General features: G+C 41.5%; 1 non-coding gene across 1 annotated transcript; it reads left to right on the top strand.

Annotated features, from left to right (window-relative positions):
- Positions 1-9328: 9328 nt before the first annotated feature.
- On the top strand, positions 9329-9435 carry LOC112781531 (small nucleolar RNA R71). Its single transcript, XR_003192305.1, has one exon. It is a non-coding gene; the product is annotated as a small nucleolar RNA R71 (small nucleolar RNA).
- The last annotated feature ends 640 nt before the right edge of the window (positions 9436-10075 follow it).

Genomic DNA, 10075 nt, shown 5'->3' with positions numbered 1-10075 from the left:
TTTTGAGCCCCACTATGGGCGTGGCACGCCAAGAAGTGGGCGTGGCACGCCGGGGCATATGCCAGCCTGACCTCCTCTTATTCAAATGAAAATATCTTGAGCTACAAAAGTCCAAATGCGATGATTCAGTACCATTAGAAATTAGCCATCCGGGGCTTTCCAACCATATATAACACTTTATAATGGACACTGGAATTGAGGAAGATATTGACCCCGAAATCACAGGGAGAAAAACACGTCACTGTAGGAGTTTCCAGCCTAACCTCTTCATCTTCAAGGGAACATAACTTGAGTTGTAGAGGTCTAAATGATAAGATATTTGGTGGCGTTGGAAATCTGACATCAAGAGCTTTCCAACGATATATAAACACTCTAGGGTGGACGTTAGACCTGGAGGTGAAAAATGCAATTATTTCAGCATTGCAAAATCTGGGCGTGCCACTTGACATCGAAGGCGTGGCACGCCAGCTTTATTTTCATAATGGGCGTGCCATTTGGGGTTCTGAGCATGGCACGCCAGTTCTAATGCCAGAGAGAATCATTGAAGGTGTGGAACACCAAAGAGTGGGCACGGCATGCCAGTTTCATAATATATGAGCGTGGCACGCCAGAGAGTGGGTGTGGCACGCCGGGCTATCCTGACAGACTGACCTATTCACCTTCAAATGGGAAAACTTGAGCTATAGAGGTCCAAATGAGTTGATTCCAAAGGCATTAGAAAGATAACATCCAGGAATTTCAACAATATATAATTCTTCATATTGGACATTCAATTTGAGGCCCAAAAAACTCCATCAATTCAGCGTTGCAAAGTGTGTCATACTCAAAAGGGCAAAATCAAGTGGGAGTGGCACTTGAAACCACACGCCAACTTCTTCCTGCAGCCCCCAACCTTCAATCAAGCCCATTCCAACTCTCATTCAGCTACAATTGTCAACCACAAGAAGCATCTAGAATAGTTTATTGTCATTTCATTGTAATTTGGCTTTTTAATTTCATTTAAATTTGTAATTAGGAAAGCCTATATAAAGGCCTTAGTTTCATAGAATGAGTGATGGATGGATTGGGGGAAGTCTTCGGACCCTCTCTATTCACCATTAGTTTCTTCTGTTTTGTTTCTTACTTTGTAAATAATTTAGTTATGAATTACTAACTCTTTCCATTGGGAAAGAGAGCTCTATTGTTTTTCAATGGAATTGATTATTTTTATTCTTCTTCTTCTTCTATTCATCTCTATTTGATTTACTAGAAAGGATTTCGTCCTTCATTCTAGCATTCAATCATCTTGGAAAAGAGATTGAATGTATTTGGATTTATGGGAACCTTGGAAGAGGAAACTGATGCACGAAAAACTTGTCTCATAACAAATTTCCTTCGGCAAGTGTACCGAATTTGTCGTCAAGTAAAAACTCACAATAGAGTGAGGTCGAATCCCACAGGGATTGATTGATCAAGCAACTTTAATTAGAGGAATGTTCTAGTTGAGCAAATCAGAATTTGAGTTGAGAATTGCAGAAAATTAAATGGCGGGAAAGTAAATAACAGAAAAGTAAATGCTAGAAATAAAGAGCTGAATGTAGATGATGGAAAGTAAATTGCAGAATCTTAAATGGGAATGGGGTAATTGCTCATAAAAGTAAATGACAAAAATTAAAGAGAATGGGTAAGATCAGAAATGGGGAGTTCATTGGGCTCAGGAGATGTTGCATTCTCCAGATCAATTTCATTTTCATCTCTTCCTCAATCAATGCACTCATTGATCTCCTTGGCAATCTTAAGTGATCGAATTACAATTCCTTGTAATTCAATCTCTCAAATCTTGATCAATAGCCAATTCCCTTGGTCAATTGCTCATGAGAAGAGATGAAGTATGGTCACTGATTATACCACATGCATTTCCCCAAATTAAGTGTTGAGAGGATTATAGTCAATATCCATCCAAACCCAATTTGGTCCAACATGAGAAAGCATTTCTAGCATGATCTCTTCATTCTTCTTTCAAGGTTCAGAAGAGATCCAAGTTTGAATAGTTCTTTCCCAAGATAACTACCCAATTGGATGAGATCGAAATATTTCAAGTAAAATCAAGAAAAAAGATAGAAGAAGAATAATGAAAACTAGTATTGATCCATCAAATTACAACAGAGCTTCCTAACCCAATGAAAGGGGTTAGTTGTTCATAGCTCTGGAAAATGAAACAAAGATGGAGATACATGATGAAACTAGAAGTGCAGAGAAAGTAAAATACAGAGAGTAATTCTATGCCCAGAGGCTCCTATAATTTCCAATCCCTTTTAATTCAAAGCTACTCCTATATATACTACTCTTCTGAACTTCTAGTTGGCTCTTCAAGTCTTGGGTATGGGCCTTTGGATCTTGAGTTTGAAGCAGTTATCTTCTTCGTTGGGCTTAGTTTTACTTGCAGAGAGAAAGTGTGAAGTGGGCAGAGACTTTAGCTCAGGACGTTAGTGTGTTAACGTTTAAGTAGAAATGTGGGTTCGAGAACGTTAGTGACAATCACCTTTTTCACTAACGTTCCTCACCAAAGTAAGAGCCACGTTAACTCCAACGTTAGTGGCACAAACGTTGCTACTAACGTTGCCTCTTTTTCCTTTGCACACGTTATTGGGACTAACCTTTCCCAATAACATTGAGAAGTCTCCCCCTTTCCTACGTTAGAGTCCACGTTAACTTAGTTAACGTGGCTCTTTTAACGTAGGCTTGCCAACCTTCGAGAATGTTAGTGACACTTACCTTTGTCACTAACGTTCCAATGTGCCCCTATTTCTCACGTTAGAGTCCACGTTAACTAGGTTAACGTGGCTTCTAACGTGGCCATGCTAGCCATCTCCAACATTAGTGACAAAGTTGAGTGTTACTAACGTTGGCTCATCATTCCCTTATCCACGTTAGCTAACGTGGGAGTTAACGTGGCTCATAGTGGCCTGTGTGGGTTCATTCCAACGTTAGTGACAATATTAGGTGTCACTAACGTTGGCGATCACATTCTTGCTTCACGTTAACTTCCACGTTAACTAAGTTAACGTGGGAGTTAACGTGGCTTATGGAGGCTTGGCCAACACTAGTGACAAAGGTGAATGTCACTAACGTTGGCTTCTCTCTTGCTTCTTAACGTTAGAGCCCACGTTAACTAAGTTAACGTTGCTCTTAATGTGGCCACTTATGAGCTTGGTCCAACGTTAGTGACAAAGGTAAGTGTCACTAACGTTGGCTCCATTTCCTTTCCTCCACGTTAGAGTTCACGTTAACTTAGTTAACGTGACTCTTAACGTGGGCAATGATGGCTTCGAGAGAGTTATTGGCGATTACTTTTCTCATTAACTTTGCAATTTACTCCCATTCCACGTTAGGAGTTATGTTAATTAGATTAACGTGGCTGCTAATGTGGTTCTTCCTTGCTTGTTTTGTCCTGAAATCAAGCAATAGAGTGAATCAAAGTTCTAGTCCAAGTCATGGGAAGTACAACATCCAATTTGTTATTAAATTCATGCAAAATTCTCATGAAATCATGTAAAGTGCACAATGTATTCTTGAATCAAGATTTAAGTGAATATCTACCCAAAACTAGCTTATTTTCTAAGGAAATGCATGAAACTACCCTAAAAACAGTAAAGAAAAGGTCAGTGAAACTGGCCAAAATGCCCTGGCATCAAACACCAAACTTAAAGCTTGCTTGTCCTAAGCAAGTACTGGAACAAGAGAATGATGAATGGAATGCCAAGAGAAATGAGTCATTCTTGTGGAGGTCATGTCCCTGGTTTTATGGTGGTTTCATGCATAGCAACTTAGATTCATTCCTTTACTGGCTTTCAGACCTTTATCATGTCCTAGAATACTCACTATGATTGCATCCCATGAGACTTTTATTCATTGATCCTTTTGTTGTCATTTCAGGGCTTATTTGTGTTCTTAAGCTAAGTGCTCTGTAAGGGGGCAACTCTTTAAAATAAGCTTCCAGCCAACACTCCCGAACCAGTTGGTTCAAGGTGCTAGGTGTTGAAGCACCCCTAAGGACTTACTTCCTCAAGTCTCTCCCCCATACATACACACCACAGGCACATGGTTTGTTTATTTTCTTTCTTGAGACCTTGGTGTCCAGCACCTCTTTAGGTTACTAAATGCTCTGTAGTGAGGGTTACTCTTGATAGTGGACTTTCAGCTGATAATCCCGAGTTAGTTAACCCAAGTTACCAAGTGATAAGGCACCCCTAAGAGCTTATTCATCCAAGTAAATCCCTTACACAGGAACACCACAGACACATGCTTCAAGATTAAAACCATTGGTGCCTAGCCTTATTGCTTACTTTTTTTCTTTTATTTTCCACTTTCATTTTTCTTTTCCCCTTTTTCTTATTAGGATCTTGTTATTTAGCTAGTCTCATGGGGTGTGTTCAAAGCATAGTATTCATGACAGATAGTTGTCTTCCCACCTTGTGGTTGAACCAACTTAGATAACTTATGATCACACCATAAACTCATGAACTTACTCCATAATATGAACTCCACTCTGGTCTTTTGCAAAACACTCATTCTCTTTTCATTTGATTCAAAGGGACAAGCATACAAGTAAGCCTAATGATGATGCAGTGACATAAAGACTAGCAAGCATGGACCTCTTCAACACAAAACTTAAAAGACAAAATAAAAAAAGTTCAAACTAACATGGAAGCAAGTTCTATTTCATACACGATCTTCCTTATTTAAAGCATAGAGAAAGATGGACCAAAGAAGGAACTCCACCACCTTTTACTCGTGTGGTTGCCCATTCTCTCTTCCTTGTTTGTCCTCTTTGTGTCCTCTTGCATTTCCTCGCATCCGTGCCAATCTTGCTTGCTTCCAATCCTCAAGTGCCTTCCTTATTGATTCATGACTCTCTTCCACCTTTTGTCTTTCTTCTCGTGCTAATTCATCCCTCATTTCTTCGTACCTTGTAATTCCTGGATGCAATATAGGCAGCTGTCCCACTAAGTAACTGAGCCTGGCTTGAGTGTTTTATATGATGCTCCATCTTGCTCAGGTAAACTCCTTCTGCGAATGCCCTTTGCTCGTCCAGTAGTTCTGCCTGTTCTATTTGTCTTCGATGCATCTCATGTATGTGTTCACCTTGATGTGCTTGGATGTTGATTAGCCTCTGGATGGATTGTTGTTATTCATTTTGCCTTTGTTCCATCCTGTGGAATGTTTCACTCCATTGTTGTCCTTGACTCAGTTGTTGCTCCATCATTTGCTTTTCCCACTCCCCTTGTTGAGTCATCCATCTTGAGAGTGATTCCTCTTGCTGCCCCATCATCTGTAGTTGAAGCTCTTTCTGTGCTCCTTGGCTTTCTAAATATTGTCGAGATAGGCCATCAATAGCTTCCTGCAGTTGGTGCATATCCAAGGTGACTGGTGCTTGCCCTTCTAAGACTTGTCCTTCTACTACTTGAGGGGCTGGCCTCTTCCTTTGCTTCTGTTGAGGCAGGGGGGATGCGGTAGCATGCATTCGTCGAACGGTTATTGGAATGCCCTCTTTTATCCACACGGGGTCCTCATCTTCAAACACCACCCCAGCTTTCTTGCACAGTCCATAAATAGTGCTGAGGTAACCTAACGTTCCTCTTGAGTCGCTTTTCTCTGCCATTTTTCTAATGCCTTCTGCTATGAGTTCATGAACCTTGATCTCTCCTCCTTTGAGTATACAGTGCACCATTGTGGCTCTCTTGAGATTCACCTCCGAGTTGTTCCCTGCTGGGAGGATGGACCTCCTTACAATTTCGAACCACCCTTTTGCTTCCGGGGTGAGATCTGCTCTCTTGATGAACCTTGGTCTCCAATCCGCATATCTTTCCCAGTCAGCTCCTGGTACACAAATGTCTTGCACAATCTGGTCATGATTGGGGTTGTTGTCCATTCTTGAATGATAACTCTCTTTTTCAAACGGCATGGACCGTAGCTTTAATGCCCTCATGACACTCATGGGACCGAAATCCACAATCTTTCCTCTCACAAAGCTTGTATACGACTCGTCAGCCTTATCATATCGGACCGCATTTGCATAAAATTCTCTTACAAGATTTGCATTCACCTTAATGACCGGATCAGTGAGGAGCTCCCATATTCTCTTTTCTACCTTCTTTGTGATTTCGAGGTACTCAGTTTTCTTAACTTGAAATTCCAGCTCATAGATGATCTCCTTATCCACCATCCACCCGTATTGCAATGCATGGTGCAAGCTTTTAAATCTCTTTTCATCATATGGGTGTTGCTCCATAGGTTCCTTTTCCTGCCTTCTTTTAGAGCTCGAAGATGCCATGAATGAGAGTTAATGTGTGAATGTGGTAAGGGTGTGGAGACTTTTGGTTGTTTAGGGTTGATTGCAGTGAAGGGAATGAGGGAGAATGTGTCTAATGTGGTGTGAGGTGCTTAGTTTCGAAAGGAAGAGGTGTGAAGATTGGCCGTGGAGTGTAAGGTGTGGTACGGAACAAGGATCACTTATATAGAGAGGTTGTAAGTGAATGGAAGGTGTGGATTGATGGAGTGGTTGCTTGATGGACGGTTGGGGTTGTGCTTGGATAAAGAACAAGGATTATCACTTTATGATGGGGATTGCTCGGTCTTCAAGGGTCCCATTCTTTTCCATGTTGCATGGCAACATTTTCCAATGCGTTCCCTTTTGAGAACAAATGTGTAGTCCCTCTTCATGAAGTGGCCGAACCTTCCTCATTTCATTGTCCAATCAATCCCTTTCGATGCTCCTTTCCTTTTTCCCTATAAAAATAAAATAAGAAAATTCAATATCATAAAAATTAAACTTTACGGCTAGTATAGTAAAGAAAAAGGATTAGGTTGTTTATTCACGAACACCAACTAACTAACTAACTGTGCGTCCTTATATGCATATTCGTGGCACCCTGGGGTGACACCAAACTTAGTTTGGAGCACTGTGATGAAAAGTTTTGTTCAAAGCTCCAAGACTAGCATGCTCTGAGTTGCATCCATGCTTTCTTGGCATGCTTTGAACACCAAACTTGTTCTTCACTATACACTGCATAATAAGGATTTCACCAAGTGTTTGTCGAGTTTGGGTTAGAATTCATGAATATTGACTTATTTACTATTAAAAGCATATAAAACATGGGTTGCCTCCCATGAAGCGCTTCTTTAGAGTCACTAGCTTGACGTTTCTCCTTCATTAGGGAGGTTGATAATGCTTCAAGTCCTCCCTCTTGCCTTGGACTTATATCCATTGGTTGTATCAATGATCTCTACATGTTCCAAGGAGAGAACTCTGTTGATAGTGAAGACCTTAGGTAACTGAGATGGTACAGTGGGGAGATCAGGGTGGATATCTGGGATGTAAGCTGAGATCACTTTATCCCCTGGAGAGAAGTCCTCGGTAGGGATCTTTTTGTTCCTCCACCTCCTTGGTACCTTCTTCTTTGTTCCTTTTAATGTTGCCTTGCTCTTTGTGACTTCTTCTTCTAAGGGAATTTTGTTGTTGTCTTCACATGTCTCTGGTGGTTTAGGTTCCTCCAGCTTTTCCTTGAGCTGTGACAACTGCTTATTTCCTTGTTCATCAAGCAAGGGCTTTTCCAGCTGGGCTGGTTGTGCTTCAGTGCTTGCTTCCTCTTTCAGTATCTCATTATGACCTTTGCTTAGTTCTTTGTTCTCTTGGTCTGCTTCTTGTGAGAGTTTGAAGACATTAAAGCTGAGTCGTTCATCATGGATCCTCAATATTAGCTCCCCTCGCTCCACATCTATGAGTGCTCTAGCTGTAGCTAGGAATGGTCTTCCCAATATGATTGGGTGGGTGTGACTCTCTTCCATGTCCAGGATGACAAAGTCTGTGAAAAGGAAGTATTTCCCAACCTTTACCAACATATTTTCCACCACTCCTATTGCTTATTTTTGAGTTTTGTCTGCTAGCCTGATGACTACATCTGTGGGCATTATCTCATTGATCTGCAGCCTCTTCACCAGGGATAAGGGCATTAAGTTGATGCTTGCTCCCAAATCATAGAGTGCTTTATCAAACATTGTTTTTCCTATAGCACAGGGGATGTGAAAACTCCCTGGGTCCTTTCTTTTTGTAGGCAACTCTGGTTGAATGAGGGCACTGCACTCCTTGTTCATTACTATAGTTTGGCCTCCTTTGAGTGAGCTTTTCCTGGGAAGCAGTTCCTTCATATACTTGATATATGCAGGCATTTGTTGGATGGTCTTGATGAATGGTATGTTGATATGCAGAGATGCAAACAAGTCAAGAAATCTTGAGTATATTCTCTTCTCAACAGCACCATTGAGTCATTGGGGAAAGGGTGCATAAAGTCTCAGCAGCTCCTGTTGTGAGAGTTCTGGTTCTTGGTGATCTTTTTCCTCCTTCTCTGTTGAGGTATCTCCAGGTTGTTCTGCCGACTTGTTTGGCTTGTCCTCAGTCTTCTTATCACTTATAGTGACCATCCTACAATCTTCCCATCTTACTTTCTTTGTTTCACCTCTCGGATTCTTCTCTGTGTCGCTTGGGAATCTATCTGTAGGTTTGGGAATCTGCTCAGAGAGATACCCCACTTGGGATTCCAACCTCTTGATTGTGTCTCCCTGGTTCTTGAAATTGGCTCGCACTTCCTCCTTGAATACCTTGTTGTCTTAAATCTCTTTGCCTATGCCTTCAAGTAGATTCTCAATCCTTGAGAGTCTGTCATCAAATGATGGTAGATTGGGATTAGAGGTGGAAGGATGAGGATGGTTATTTTGGCCTAGGTAAAGGTGTTGAGAGGGTTGGTTATGTGGGTGCTGATATGGTCTAGATGTGAAATGTTGGTGGGCTGCATTGTTGTTGGGATTTGAAGGTCTTTGATATGGGCCTTGGTCTTGTTGATTTCCCCACCCAAAGTTTGGGTGATTCCTCCATCCAGGGTTATAGGTCTTAGAGTATGGATCATGGTTTTGCCTAGGTGAATTCCCAATGTAGTTGGCTTGCTCCTGACTACTCTCTGCTTCTTCATTCACTCCTTCTTGGGTTGTTGATGAAGTAGTGATTGCTGCTACTTGGTTCCTCTCCATCTTCTTGGTGAGGTCAGCCAGCTGCTGGGTAATAAGCTTGTTTTGGGCCAGCAGAGCATCTACATTGTTTAGCTCTATTACTCATCTAATGTTGCCTCTTTCAGAAGTATAGAAGTAATCATTCTCTGTTAATGTTTCAATGACATCTATGGCTTCCACAATGGTCTTCTTCTTGTTCAAAGATCTTCCGGATGAATGGTCTACTTCCTTCTTTGATTCATATGACAGGCCTTCATAGAAAATGTGCAGATGCACCCATTCGTTGAACATATCAGGTGGACACCTCCTTGTCAGGTCCTTAAACCCCTCCCATGCTTCATAAACAGTCTCACCATCTTGTTGCCTGAAAGTTTGGACCTCAGCTCTCAGCCTATTGATTTATTGAGGAGGGTAAAATCTTGCTAAGAATTTGTTTACCACATCTTCCCAGGTTGTCAAGCTCTCCTTCGGGAAAGACTCCAGCCACTTGGCTACCTTATCCTTGAGTGAGAATGGAAATAAGAGCAGTCTATAGGCGTCAGGATGAACACCATTAGACTTCACTGTGTCACATATTCTCAGGAAGGTGGTTAGATGTTGATTGGGGTCTTCTTGGACACTTCCTCCGAACGAACAGTTGTTCTGAACAAGGGTGATGAGCTGTGGTTTTAGTTCAAAATTGTTGGCATGGATGGCTGGCTTTTGAATGCTACTTCCACAGTTTCCTGGGTTTGGATTGATGTAAGAGCCTAAAACTCTTTTATCCTCCCCAGCATGATTTGCTCGACCTCCTCTGCCATGGTTGTGAGCCTCTTCTTCATGATGGTTTTCCATGTTTTCTTCCATGTTTGGTTCAAAGTATTCCTCCTTTTCCTCGGCACCAACCACTCATTTTCCTCTTGCTTCACTCCTTAATCTAAAGAAGGTTCTCTCAGGTTCAGAATCAAAGAAAGTTGAAGCCCCGCTTCTTCTCCCTATCATACAACCAACAAAGCACAAGTAAGGAAAATAAATGCAGAAAGTATTCTGTTAG

The sequence above is a fragment of the Arachis hypogaea genome, chromosome 19, assembly GCF_003086295.3.
Source record: "Arachis hypogaea cultivar Tifrunner chromosome 19, arahy.Tifrunner.gnm2.J5K5, whole genome shotgun sequence".
Classification (NCBI taxonomy): Eukaryota; Viridiplantae; Streptophyta; class Magnoliopsida; order Fabales; family Fabaceae; genus Arachis; species Arachis hypogaea.
The sequence above is the reverse complement of the archived record's forward strand: the minus strand, read 5'-3'. Positions and strand labels throughout refer to the sequence as shown.